The sequence below is a fragment of the Trichosurus vulpecula genome, chromosome 1 (assembly GCF_011100635.1).
Source record: "Trichosurus vulpecula isolate mTriVul1 chromosome 1, mTriVul1.pri, whole genome shotgun sequence".
Classification (NCBI taxonomy): domain Eukaryota; kingdom Metazoa; phylum Chordata; class Mammalia; order Diprotodontia; family Phalangeridae; genus Trichosurus; species Trichosurus vulpecula.
The window spans coordinates 233061941-233074772 of NC_050573.1; the positions used below are offsets into that span (position 1 = coordinate 233061941).

General features: G+C 37.1%; 1 protein-coding gene across 1 annotated transcript in view; it reads left to right on the forward strand.

Annotated features, from left to right (window-relative positions):
• The window catches only part of L3MBTL4 (L3MBTL histone methyl-lysine binding protein 4), a 394385-nt gene that overhangs the window by 46633 nt on the left and 334920 nt on the right, over window positions 1–12832 (forward strand). The window lies entirely within an intron of this gene.

Genomic DNA, 12832 nt, shown 5'->3' on the forward strand with positions numbered 1-12832 from the left:
GTCTAAATCAGGAATATTCCTACACCAGTGAAATCATAGGCCTGCCCTCCTTACTTCTTTGGTCACTCCCTCCAAAGAACATTTGTGATGTAAACTGGAAATAGCTAGTGGTGTAGTAGATAAGACTACAGGATCTGATGTCAGAAATTCCTGAGTTCAAGTTAGACTTCAGACACTAACGAGCTGCATGACACTGGGCAAGTCTCTTACTTAACCACTTTTTGCCTCATCTGTAAAACAGGGATTTCAATAGCCCCTGCCTCCCAGGGTTGCTGTGCGGATCAAATGAGATGATAATTGGAAAGTGCCTAGTACGTAGTAGGTGCTATATCAATATTAGCTATTTATTATTATTATTTAGAAATTGTGAAATTCCTAAAGCATTTGAAAAAGCATTTTTTTAATGTGTCTTTGGAAATATTTTTGGGTATAAGAAATTCTCAATCCTATCATCATTTCAGATGCTTCTTGAGCACAGCATGTTTGTTCCAGTTTAATCTCCACAGTGATTTTAGTAGAAGATATTTTTGGTATAGTATTTGGAATGGAAGAGACTAAACAGAACTCTCTTGGATATGTGAAAGATGAATCATTAAGTCTTTTCTCAAGACTAGCTCATAAATATGATCATACCCTAGATGTTATCATATGGCTCTTAACCCATAATTCTCTTTTTCAGCATCACGCTTTTTTATCTGTTTAGTGCCTGGAACATTGTAGACCTTAATAACATTCTTGTCCGTTTATTGTCACCTTTTATGCCCTCTTACTTTATTTTTTATTCACTGATACCTATTGATAATTATTCTTTTCTTACTTTTTCAGTCTAAATACCCCTAGACTCCCTAATACGACCTAGTCTTTTGCAGAACCCATTTCCCTGATCATATGTCATCTTAATTTCTTCTAATTTATATGCCATAAAATACAATTGAAGTATTTTCCATCCGATCCATCCAGGTGATTTTTTTAAACTATTGTTTGGCCTAGGGTAGTTTGAGCAAACTACTGTTGACTACACATGATGCTACTTGCAAAAATATCTCTATGGCACCATGAAAGGGGATATTAATATGGTGAAGCACATACAGAGGAGCCAACCAAGATGATGAAGTGTCTTGAGTGCCATATGAGAGCAAATGAACTAGGCTTATTTACCGCAGAGAAAATAAAGATTTAGCGTGGGGTGTGATGACATGGGATGGGATGGGGATGCCTCTCTTCAAGTATTTTAATTTAATTGAGCAAACATTTAATAAGCACCTACTATGTGCCAGCTACTATTTTGAAGGGCTGTTGTGTGGAAGTGGGATTATATTTGTTATATTTAGATTCTTTTTCATATATGAAATAGACTAGAAAGCCACTCTAGTCCCTCTCAGCTCTGAAATTCTGGAGTTCTTTGAATTTCAAGTTTTTCAAAAACAGCCTTCCTCCCTTATGCCTATCCTCCTCCTCCTTTAACACTAATGAACTGAAATCTTCACAAAATGGAGCATTCTTGGTCTGTTTACCTTTTATCTTTACATAGACTAGTGCTTAGCAAAACCACATCATTAAGCAGGTTTGTTTTACGTGCTTGTAGTGTCCCCGTCTGTGCCCTCATATCCTTCCTTCCCTGACAGTCTTCCGGTGATGTTCTTCTCTTAATTCTTATTAAAAATGTAATTTTCCATAAAGACTTGGGTATGGACAATAAAGTTCTGGGCAAAAACTATTAAAGCTCTTTGGAGCTTAGATAGTTTCTCCATGATAACTGCTGATTCAAGATGGCTCCTCGAGAAGAGAGGTGAATTTGCAAAGTAAATAGATGGTTAAGGTGATGGTAATTGAAAATAGGATTTGAATTTCTCCCTCAAGGTTAAGACATGTGAATGGTCAGGCAGGAACTGCAAATAACTAGCACTGGTAAATATATTTTCCTGGAGACGTGCAGGTCTTATCAAAATAATTTTAAACTTACAATGGATAGAGAGGGATAAGATTGTTTAAAGACATCATTCAGGCAGATACCACAGAGTATACAGAAGACATGCTTTAGGAAGAAAAATGCTAGTGGAGAGGTTTAGTAATTAAAAGTAGACTGTAAGTAAGACGAAAAACAATAAAATTCAGATATCTAAATGCCAGTGTAGAAGTATTCACTTGCAACTCAAGGCAAGAAGTGTCTGTTGTGTGCCTGGTATTGTTCTAAGTATTGAAGATAAAAAGACAAAAAAAAAATTCTCTGACTTCAGGGACCAAATTATGAGATTCTATCAGGGGACAACAGCATGTACACAGATAAACATATACAACAAGCAAAGTGGGACTTTTTGGAGTTCTTCTCAGCACTAAGGCAATCAGGTGCCTTTGATTGAGTCTTGCCTTTGTTTGTAGGAAGGCCCACACCCTTTTCCTAGTTAGGTCATGAGAGGGGTGAAACCCTCAAGAGGTGTGGAGTGCTCTGACCCTGAAGAAGTGTGTATGTGTATATATATATATATATATATATATATATATACACTCAGAGGTTAGCATCTTATTTGGGGCTCACTCATTGGAAGAGTGTTGGTGTGGAGACTCTGGGTAGCCGTTAAGGAGCCCCCTGGCTTTGAAAAACCCAGGTGTTGTTGCTTCTCTATCTGGTAACTATGTATGTAATGTCTTGGACAGACAGCTACAAGCCTGTCTGCTGATTTGTTGTATTTTGCTCTGTTTATAAAATTTCTCCTTGTAATTTCTATTTGTGTTTTCTCTGAAGTTCAGAGTGCTGACTTTTTCCCCTGAACTAAGTGAATGATATACGTATGTTTGAGTAAATTGAGATTGTAAACCCCATAAAGTTGCTTTCCTTAGAAAAGCAGATCAAACAATCTGTGCTGGCAGCCCTCCTGTGTACTGATGTTATTGGTCTTACACAGCCACAGTAGTGGCAAGTAGAAACATTGTTGTTACACAAGTTAATACAAAGTAATTTTTGTATGTGGGGGCAGTGGAAGACCGTCTCTTTGGGGAGGTCAAGAAGGACCATTTGTACATCATGGCATTAGCGATGCTTTCAAGAAGTATGAAGATTTGGTAAGTTTGGATTGACTAGGGAAAAATTCTAGACATTAAAAAAGTCACAGAAGTGGGAGGTGAAATATCTCAGACAGAGAATAGTCAGTAGGCCAATTTAGTAGGAAGACAGAATTTACAGATCAGATAGGGACTGTATTTGTGACTGATACAAGTAGCTCTCATTGAGGAATATCTCTCTCTCTCTCTCTCTCTCTCTCTGCTCCCTCTCTAACCCTCTTTCCCCCTCTTTCTCTTCCTCCTTCTCTCTCCTCTTTTCTTTCTATCCCTCCTTTCCCTCTGAGTGATTTGTATATATATTTATAATATATTGTATGTATGTGTTTATATAAGGTATAATATATACATGTTTACATGTATATAGACATATTGTATATATGCACATACATACTATATGTATGTATAAGTATATATATATATATATATATATGGGGGGAGAGAGAGAGAGAGGGAGGGAGGACAGAGTATTTATAATCCACATGCATATAATTATGTATACATACACATTTCCACAGCATAGGAATGGATTTGCGATTTTATTAGTATAAGGAACTTCCAGTGAAGAAATTGAGGGTTTAAGGTACTTGCAGAGGGTCACAAAGAATGTGTCAGGCAGGACTTGAACCCAGGTATCCCAGGTTCAAGGTCAAGTCTCTACCAACTGTACCAATCTGCCTCTCAACTGGCACAGGAGAGATGCTTAAAAATGCTGATTGTTTGATGCTTTGCATAATGATAATAATTCTCATTTTTATAGCATGCTACAGTTTACAAAGTGCTTTCCTCAAAACAGCTCTGTGAGGTAGGTGACACTTGTGACATTGAACAAAAGCACAACTTTCACTCTATAATTAGTGTATTTGCTCAGAAAAACAAAGTTTATTTTGAACTAAAATAAAAAATGTTCTCATCTTTGGTGCTTTATTTTAAATTCATGTATCATAATTTTTTTATTATAGTTAAGGACCTATGAAAGTGGAAGTGCCTTGATTTTTGATGATCTTTCCCATAGTCTGATTTCTCATACCACTAATTTCCCTGGAATGGTTTTCTTGTTGTTTCACTTGTGTGCTTTCTTGCTTCCTTATTCGATTACGTCTTCCCTAGTGACTGTGAACATGCTTTCAGCTTCTATGTTGACCACATTGCCAAGTACAAGATCAATACATAGGTGCTTGATACATGTCTTTGTGTGAATTGTGCAGTTTGAAACTTAACAGAAAATAAAATCTTGTGGGTATCATATCATTACTACATTTTCGACTTCTTTTTAATCTGAAAAGGCTTCAGACTCATTCTATAGTAGCTAAAAAAATTACTACCTGTAGAAATAAAATTCATCACACACATTTAAATGTCCCCCTCATCCTCCTTCAACATTTAAACTCTTTTTCTATGCTTTTTCTATACAGGCAGATGTGCTCAAAGTATCTGGTTATAAATTATTTTAAGCATCTAGTCAGAATTTTAGAACTGTCAAATGGAATGCAGAAACTCATAGATACGGGGTGGGGGAAAATAAATGGGCAAATGAATTTGGTTTTAGATCTGTAGCCCAGTGCTGTGATGTTCATGTTTTGTCTGCATCAAACCCCATGTGAAGCCGTTTTAGATCCTTTTCTGTCTGAAAAATCCAGGTACATATGCACTCTCATGACTTCAGTTTAGGGAGCTCTTAGGTCTTCCTGACTCTAAGGCCCCACTGCCTTTCCTCACTTTAAATAATTTTAAATAAGTTTAAAGTTGCTGCTGCTGCTGCTGCTGCTGCTCTGTGTGTGTGTGTGTGTGTGTGTGTGTGTGTGTGTGTGTGTGTGTGTGTATGACGCACAGAGAGAGAGAGAGAGAGAGTTATTTTCCTTTTCCACACCAAGACTGTTATCAGAGGAGGATTTATAGATCATAAAATATTATTTACATGTGAGCTATTATTAGTAATATTTTGCCTAGTAAGTTGTTCTGTACAGCTTAGGAAACATAGTAGTACCATTTTAATTAATATGAAATATCAAAGTTAGGCATCTGTCAAATAGGATTTGTAATGGAATGTTTTACCTATTATAAAACAGCATTGATTAAGAGTATTCATCTAATCATTTTTCATTACATTTTATGTGTGATTGAGGTTAAAAAATGGAGTAGTGGGAAGAGAGGTGATAAAGTATTCCATTACTCTAACATAGCAATTGATCTTAGAATCAAATGGTCTATCATGAAATGCTCTGTTTTTAAAAACTGTTCAATTTAATTATTTCTACTATAATTTTTAAGTCAATATTTATTGTGCGTATTTGTGTAGAAAATTGTGTTAAGACATCGAAGAGATAGAAATTTTAGATGAAGTATAGCCCCAGGCCTCATTGAGGAAATTCTCTATAGATTTGATGGACTCTGTGATCTTATAGGTCAATAGATTACAGCACAGATAAAAATACAAGTATACACTATTACATGATAAGTACATTGGAGCTGCAAATTAAAGAACTGTGTGAGTAAACATGTGTTTTTCCTACTCCTAGTAGCTTTTTCCATGATATGAAATGCTCCATTTTTTTATGTATTTGGCTCTCCTGGGAATCAAATTATGTCCCCATATCGTGTGTGTGTGTGTGTGTGTGTGTGTGTGTGTGTGTGTGTGTGTGTACATACATATAGTATGCAATCTTCTCATCTTACTATGGTTGTTCTATGTTTTCCTTGTTTCTTATTCCTGTCCCCATTATATAATTCTTTGAATTCATATTTTAAGTAAATTTTATTAATATTGTTTGCATTTACATTACCAACATTTCCTGTTATAGTACTGAGACATCTTTTTTTATTTTCATTTTTTACTTCTTTTTTTATTTAATATATTTAGTTTTCAGCATTGATTTTCACAAGAGTTTGAATTACAAATTTTCTCCCCATTTCTACCCTCCCCCCCCTCCAAGATGGCGTATATTCTGGTTGCCCTGTTCCCCAGTCAGCCCTCCCCTCCCATGCCCTTTTCCCTTCCTTTCTTGTAGGGCAAGATAAATTTCTACACCCCATTGCCTGTGTATCTTATTTTCTAGTTGCATGCAAAAACTTTTTTTTTTGTTTTTGAACATCTGTTTTTAAAACTTTGAGTTCCAAATTCTCTCCCCTCTTCCCTTCCCACCCACCCTCCCTAAGAAGTCAAGCAATTCAACATAGGCCACATGTGTATCATTATATATAACCCCTCCACAATACTCATGTTGTGAAAGGCTGACTATATTTTGCTCCTTCCTAACCTATCCCCCTTTATTGAATTTTCTCCCTTGACCCTGTCTCCTTTCGAAAGTGTTTGTATTTGATTACCTCCACCCCCATCTGCCCTCCCTTCTATCATCCCCCCCCTTTTTATCTTCTTCCTTCTTCTTTCCTGTGGGGTAAGATACCCAATTGAGTATGCATGGTATTCCCTCCTCAGGTCAAATCTGATGAGAGCAAGATTCACTCATTCCCCCCTCACCTGCCGAGCCAGGGAACTCTGTCCCCTGCAGCTTTTCCCACTAACCTTCTCTGTTGTCTTTGGTGTTTGTGGGTTGAGAAGTCTGGTAACTGCTGCAGCTCACTGATTCAGGGCTCTAGGGCACGCTCCACCAGGCTCCTGGTCTGGTTGGTCCGCACTGCTCATGCTGGGTTCTGCTCCGCTCTGCTCCCAGCTCCTTGCCTGATAGACCTCACCCAGAGACCATCCAGCCTGTCCTGGGCTGGAGCCCTGCTTCCCTCTGCTGTTTTGTGAGTTCTGCCATTCTAGAATTGGTTCAGAGCCATTTTTATAGGTTTTTGGAGGGACTTGGCGGGGAGCTCAACTAGTCTCTGCTTTCCAGCTGCCATCTTGGCTCCGCCCCCCGAGACATCTCTTAAAAAATGAAGAATACAAAATAGGGAACAAAAGTTCGGAAAAACTGACCAATGTATTGCAAAACTCTGACATGCAGAATTTTAACAGATATCCTATGTATTTCAGTGTTAGGTAGGGTTTGAACTATTATGTCTGAAGTCATACGAAGAATCTCTTGAAAACCACGATCCACCTTTACATACAGCTGTTATTAGTCTGGCTACCTAATGTTGGTTACTTATCATTTAAAAAGGGAACTCTTATTTGAGTTGTCTCTTTTTTTATTTGTAATAGTATTATTTTTCTGTATTTCTCTATATCTTTAATTTTGGGGCGTGTGGCTAAGTGATGCGATGTGGAAAAAAAGACACCCAACAACTAAACATTAAGCTCAGTCCCTCTCCTCCCCCCAACCCCTGCATAATCAGTCTATTAGTTGAAAAAGATCTAATTCCAGATTTAGTGGTTGATATCTAATAGTTCAGCAGATCCAAAGAAACATTATTTGAGAGTTAGGTAAGTGCTGCTTATTTGTTCTAAAGACTGGTATTTTCATTTTCTACAAATGCTACAGCTGCTTCTCTGAACTTCTAGCTGGAAGTCGAATGCCAAGTTCATAACTGTTTAAGAAGACAGATTATGAGACAAAATGATGCCCCTTGCCTCAGTCAAGGAATGACAAATTGCATAACTGTCCTTTAAGTGAAGTTTATATTAAAAGTGATACTGACTCTGCTCAGGAAGGGCCCACCCCCTGAAAAAAGCTTCCGTGGTTGTTTGTTTCATTTTTTGTTTGTTTTAGACAAAATGTTCTCTGAGGATCCTTGACATAAACTTTCTGTTGGTTAAGGAATTTCTGGACACCTTTGATAAAGGCACTGGAAATGGTCTGTGGTATTTTGGATTTTTTACATACAGTCTCTTGTGTAGGTGTCATTTTTGCTTTATTCATACAGAACTTTTTAGCCATATAAAGATTTTCCCATTTCAGTATTTCACTCACAAAGAGATGTGTTGTAAGTTTTGTTTTGTTTCTGAGAATTTAATCCATTCAGTCATTGAGATGTCTGACATGTTTTTTTTGAGTGCAGACTTTAATTGTGCGATCAGACATGTTAACGTAATTCTTTTACATTTTAGAGGTGAAATAGAGTTTTTTAGAACTGAATGAAGAGGAGAATGAACTTACTCACAGAAACCAGAAAAATGTAGATTGACCTATCTATAAAGCAGTACTGTTGTTACACTATGAATGCATTTCTGTCTTTCACCTCTCTTCCATCACATCGGCCATGTACACTATTCTTGGAATGTACTTTCTTCTCACCTCCTCACTTCTTGGAACCCTTCACTCCTTTCAGGGCTCATTTCGCTTTCTAGCTCCAACAAGGGACATTTCCTTACTTTGCATTCATTTTGTACATAACTTGTGGAAATGTTGCTTATCTCCCCAGTATATAAGCTCCTTAAGAGCAGAGATTGCCTCACTTTTGTGCTTGTATGCCACAGGGCCTGCTATGTAGTGGGCTCCTCATAAATCCTGATTGATTGATATATTGCTCTCTGTGTTCGTGTTGTGCACATGATATTTGAAAGCCATTGAAGAAATCTGACTGGAATTTAAAAGCATCCAGAATAATAAAATATCATATAAAATAAGAGTTGCAAAGTAGACCTTTCGTTTTTGTGTTGTGCATATCATATTTGTGCATATGATATTTGGAAACCATTTAAGAACTCTGACTGGAATTTAAAGGCATCCCAAATAATAAGAAAATACCATATAAAACAAGAATTTCAAAATAGACCCTCTATCATCCTTCACCACTAGGTTAGCCTCAGCTCTAAAATTCAATTGTCTTTTTTCCCCTTGAAATTAAAAATAATTCCTACTAATCTAACAAATCAATAGCATGATCAAGAGTCATTTATATCATGAGGAAATTAAAAATTGATTTTTTAAAATCCAGTCTGAGTTCATGGAAAAACTGTGATGTGCTTTGAGGATAATAGCATATCCTTTTGGAAGGAAGATTGATGTCTTTGGAATGGGCAGCTGAGAGGGAGAGGGAAAGGGAGAAGGGGAGAGAGTGGGGGAGGGTGGGGGGGAGGGAGAGAGAGGGAGCAATTTATCAGGTATGCATGTTCTTAAATGTCATATACTGTAGGGCAAAGAACATTTTTGGTCTTGGAGTATTAAAATAGATATTAATTTGTTGGCTCTTTTTTTTTAAGGTCACTAGGAACACATTTATTAGTTGGGGCCTGATCCTTTAGTTAACTTAAAGGAATGAAATAATTTCCCAAAAGTATCCCGCATATATCTCTTTACAGGTTAATTGACAGAGTGGTTGGATTTAGTTCAGTGGATGATGATGTATTCAATAATGTTAGTTTATTAAGATCCAGGATTTGCAGGGGAGAGGTGGGGAAAGTCTTAAAAATGTTTTTTATTCACCATGGAAAATAGCAGAAACTCATTCTATGAACCTCATTATCAGGTATAGTCTTGAGATTTTTTTTTAGTGAAAATGTTCCCCCACCCACCCAAATAAGCACTTACCATAATACCAGGCACATAGTAAGTGCTTTCTCCCTCCCTCCCTAAGTATGTCATATGAATGAAGCATTAAAGGAGAATACTTGGAAAAGAGCTCATAAAATGGTGACATTTCCTGCTGAATACTGTCCTTCAAAATTGTGAAAATGGTATGCTTTATTTTCATTTGAAATCCAAAGAGGAAAGACACTGCTGTGTTATATATACAGTGTTAGTTACAGTATTATATAAAGCTCCCAAATGTTCAATTGGGAAGCAGTTTTGATATGCTGATAATAGTAACATTGATCATCTTAACTTCTGGCTGTGAATTTCTGCAAGTGTCTTGCCTCTATCATTCATGTGTGATAATAAGGCATAGTCTGCTCCCCAGGAAGTCATGTTTCCCCCCTTTTTATTTTGTCACTGACATTTCTACAAAAGCATCTTCTGTCAGTTCCTACAACTGCTTAAATTTCATTTCAATGTTATCAATACACATTTTTCCTCTTGTTTTCATTTGAGGGGGACGTAAGGGGAGAAACCACAGAGAAATTTCAAAGCAGTGAACAGGAGGTAGTCATATAAAACTTGTTAAATAAAATCTGCTGGAAAACAGAGTAGACGTGAGAAGAAGCCTGGGAGAGTTAAACACACACATGGCATTTTATTCTTGTACAAATAAAAAATGCTTCAGAAATCATTCAGTCTTAGCATTTTATTTTAGCTTTTTTGTCATCTTTTAAAGAATGTCTTTCTTGGTAAAAAATCTAAAATGATGCAGGCATATGGGGCAGCTGTTCAGGATTTTTTTTGGGTCATTTCCTAAGATTCTGAACAAATATTTCATGTTCCAATTGGAATTAAAATGCTAAGCTGTACTTTCTATTAACATAACAGTAATGGATGAAATGTTTTATGTGTGACTTTTAATCATAACCTGATTTTCATATACTAATCATTTTATTCTTAATTATAAAAAAATTGATGGTCAACATTTAATCTAGACTCTTATTAGATTTTTGAAATTGTGTGCTTAGATTAACAGAAGTTGAAATGGGAAGTGAGATAACTTGAGGTTACAATTTTGACTCCTCCACTCAAATTGAGTTTATCTTTGGGGGGATATGAATATTGTACTATCACATTTTCTTCCTCTGTTAATATGGCCACAAATAAACATTGCTTATTGCTTCACCAGAATATATTGAAGACTAATATGATATTCATGCATGTTTTCAATCTTTAGGAAAAAGTCTTACATGTCATTTTCATGACAGTGGACAAAGAGCTGACCTGAGTTAAAGTCCTGCCTAAGTCACATACTAGCTGTGTCCTTAGGCAACTCACTTAACCTTATAGTGTTCCAGGGAACTTTCTAAAACCATAAGTTGCAACCCAGGTGCTGCTTTTGTTGGTAGAAGGGGTTTCCTCATTGGAAGTGCCCCACTATAGCCAAAGTATAGGCCAGGACACTCTCCTCTTCTTCCCCCCTCCCTCCCTCCCTTCCCTGTCCCTCCGGTCTTTCTGATTGTCCATAAAAAATCTGGTTCATGGCTATATCAGCTAAAGATCAACATTCCAGGAAACAGTTTATTATTGTTGGTATTAATGTTCAACTATCTTCCCCATCTGGGCATTTATAAAAGTGACAATTTTTAGTTGGATGTTTTTTCATTTTGTGAAATGTGTTGCTTTATTTCTCTGAACCTGAGTTTCCTCATCTGTAAAATGAGGTTGTTGAACTTTGAGCATTCCAATCTTCTAGTTTTGAATTTCACTGTTTTTGTGGTTCTAAACATTCACAAAGGGAGCCACCTTCCCTGCTATGTAAACGAGGCTGCTGCTTTTAGACTACCAAATTTCCAGAAGATGCTAATTCCATTGGTCATCTCAGTAAGGAGAATGAGCCCCTGCTTCTCCATTGACCGTCATTGGTTGTTGGAAGGTAGTTAAGAATTGTATCAACAATTTGCCTATTTCCTTTCTGCTTATCAATTTGGTTGAACATCTGTCTTCCTTTCTAGAGCTATCTTTCTCTTCTAGAAGCTCAAGTCTTCCTTTTTAAACTCTTAAGGCTTTCAAGCCTTGTAATTTTCTACCTGTTTGAGTCACCACCAAACATTTTTTGCAAAAAGAGGTTTTGTTAGCTCATATTTCCATCATTAGTAGTGATGTTAAAGGGCCCCAATACGTATCACTTGGTCTCATATCTAGAGGTGGAAAAAAGACATATACTCTAGTATGCATTAAGTGTCTGTGTGTAAGGCATTGGTGATACAGAGAGAAAACAAAGTGCTTTGCCCTCATGGTTTTTATGTTTCCCTGTGGGGATAGAATATGCACATAGATCCAAGTGCAAGGTAATTTGAAGAAGACTGATAGCTAGGGCAGTCTGGAAAGGCTTCCCGTAGGAGGTGATGCCTCCATTGAACTTTGAAGGGAAGCTAAGAAATCTAGTTATGTGAGATTGAGGAATGAGTACATTTGAGGCATAGTCATAGAGAGGAAATGAAACTCTGAGTTTGGGAAACAGCAAGTAGGGTGTCCTGATTGAAATGCAGTTTGTATTCATGAGGAGAAATTGGAAATGTCTGGAAAATGCTAGAACCAGTCTGAATAGCTGGAGAGTCTGCTTTTTATCCTAGGAAAAATAGGAAACATTCTTGAGTAAGGGAGTGATTTTGTGAGACCTGTCATTTAGGAAGATGATCAGCAGCTATGCAGAAGAAAGATTGGAGAAGAGATAGATTGAATCTGGGAGATCAGTTAGATGAGAAATGATGAAAATGGGTATCGTTCTGTTTGCTGTGTGAGTACAGAGAAACAAGAAGTGGGAGGGAGACGGTCGATGACAAGACTTGGGAACTGAGTGGATGCAGGAGAGAAGGAGTGTGAAGAGGTGAGGATCATTAAGAATTTACCAACTTGGCCTGAAAAGAAAGAGGTGCCCCTAACAGAGGGAGAGAAGCTAGTAGGTCAGGCAGGTTTATGGAAGAAGATGATGAATCCTATATTCAGTGTGTTCAGTTTGATGTACCTAGAGGATATTTAATTGGAGGTGCCCTTTTGGCACTTGTTGATGTGGGACTGAAGCACAGAAGAAATGTATAGCATTAAATATGTAGATTTGAGAGTCTTTGGTGTAGAGGTGATGACTGAACCCTTGAGAGCTAATGAGATGAAAGTGGAAGGTGCAGAGAAGAAGTGAAAAGGGGCCTTGGCGGACACCAGGGATTGGATAAAACATGTATGTGTGTGTTTATTTGTAATTTTATGGTATGACTCGTTGTGCTATAAAGGAGTATTTATTTTATCTTATTTTGTTTTATTTTTTGTGGATCTATTACTATATGGTAACATTTGTTTAGCAAAATGTTTCT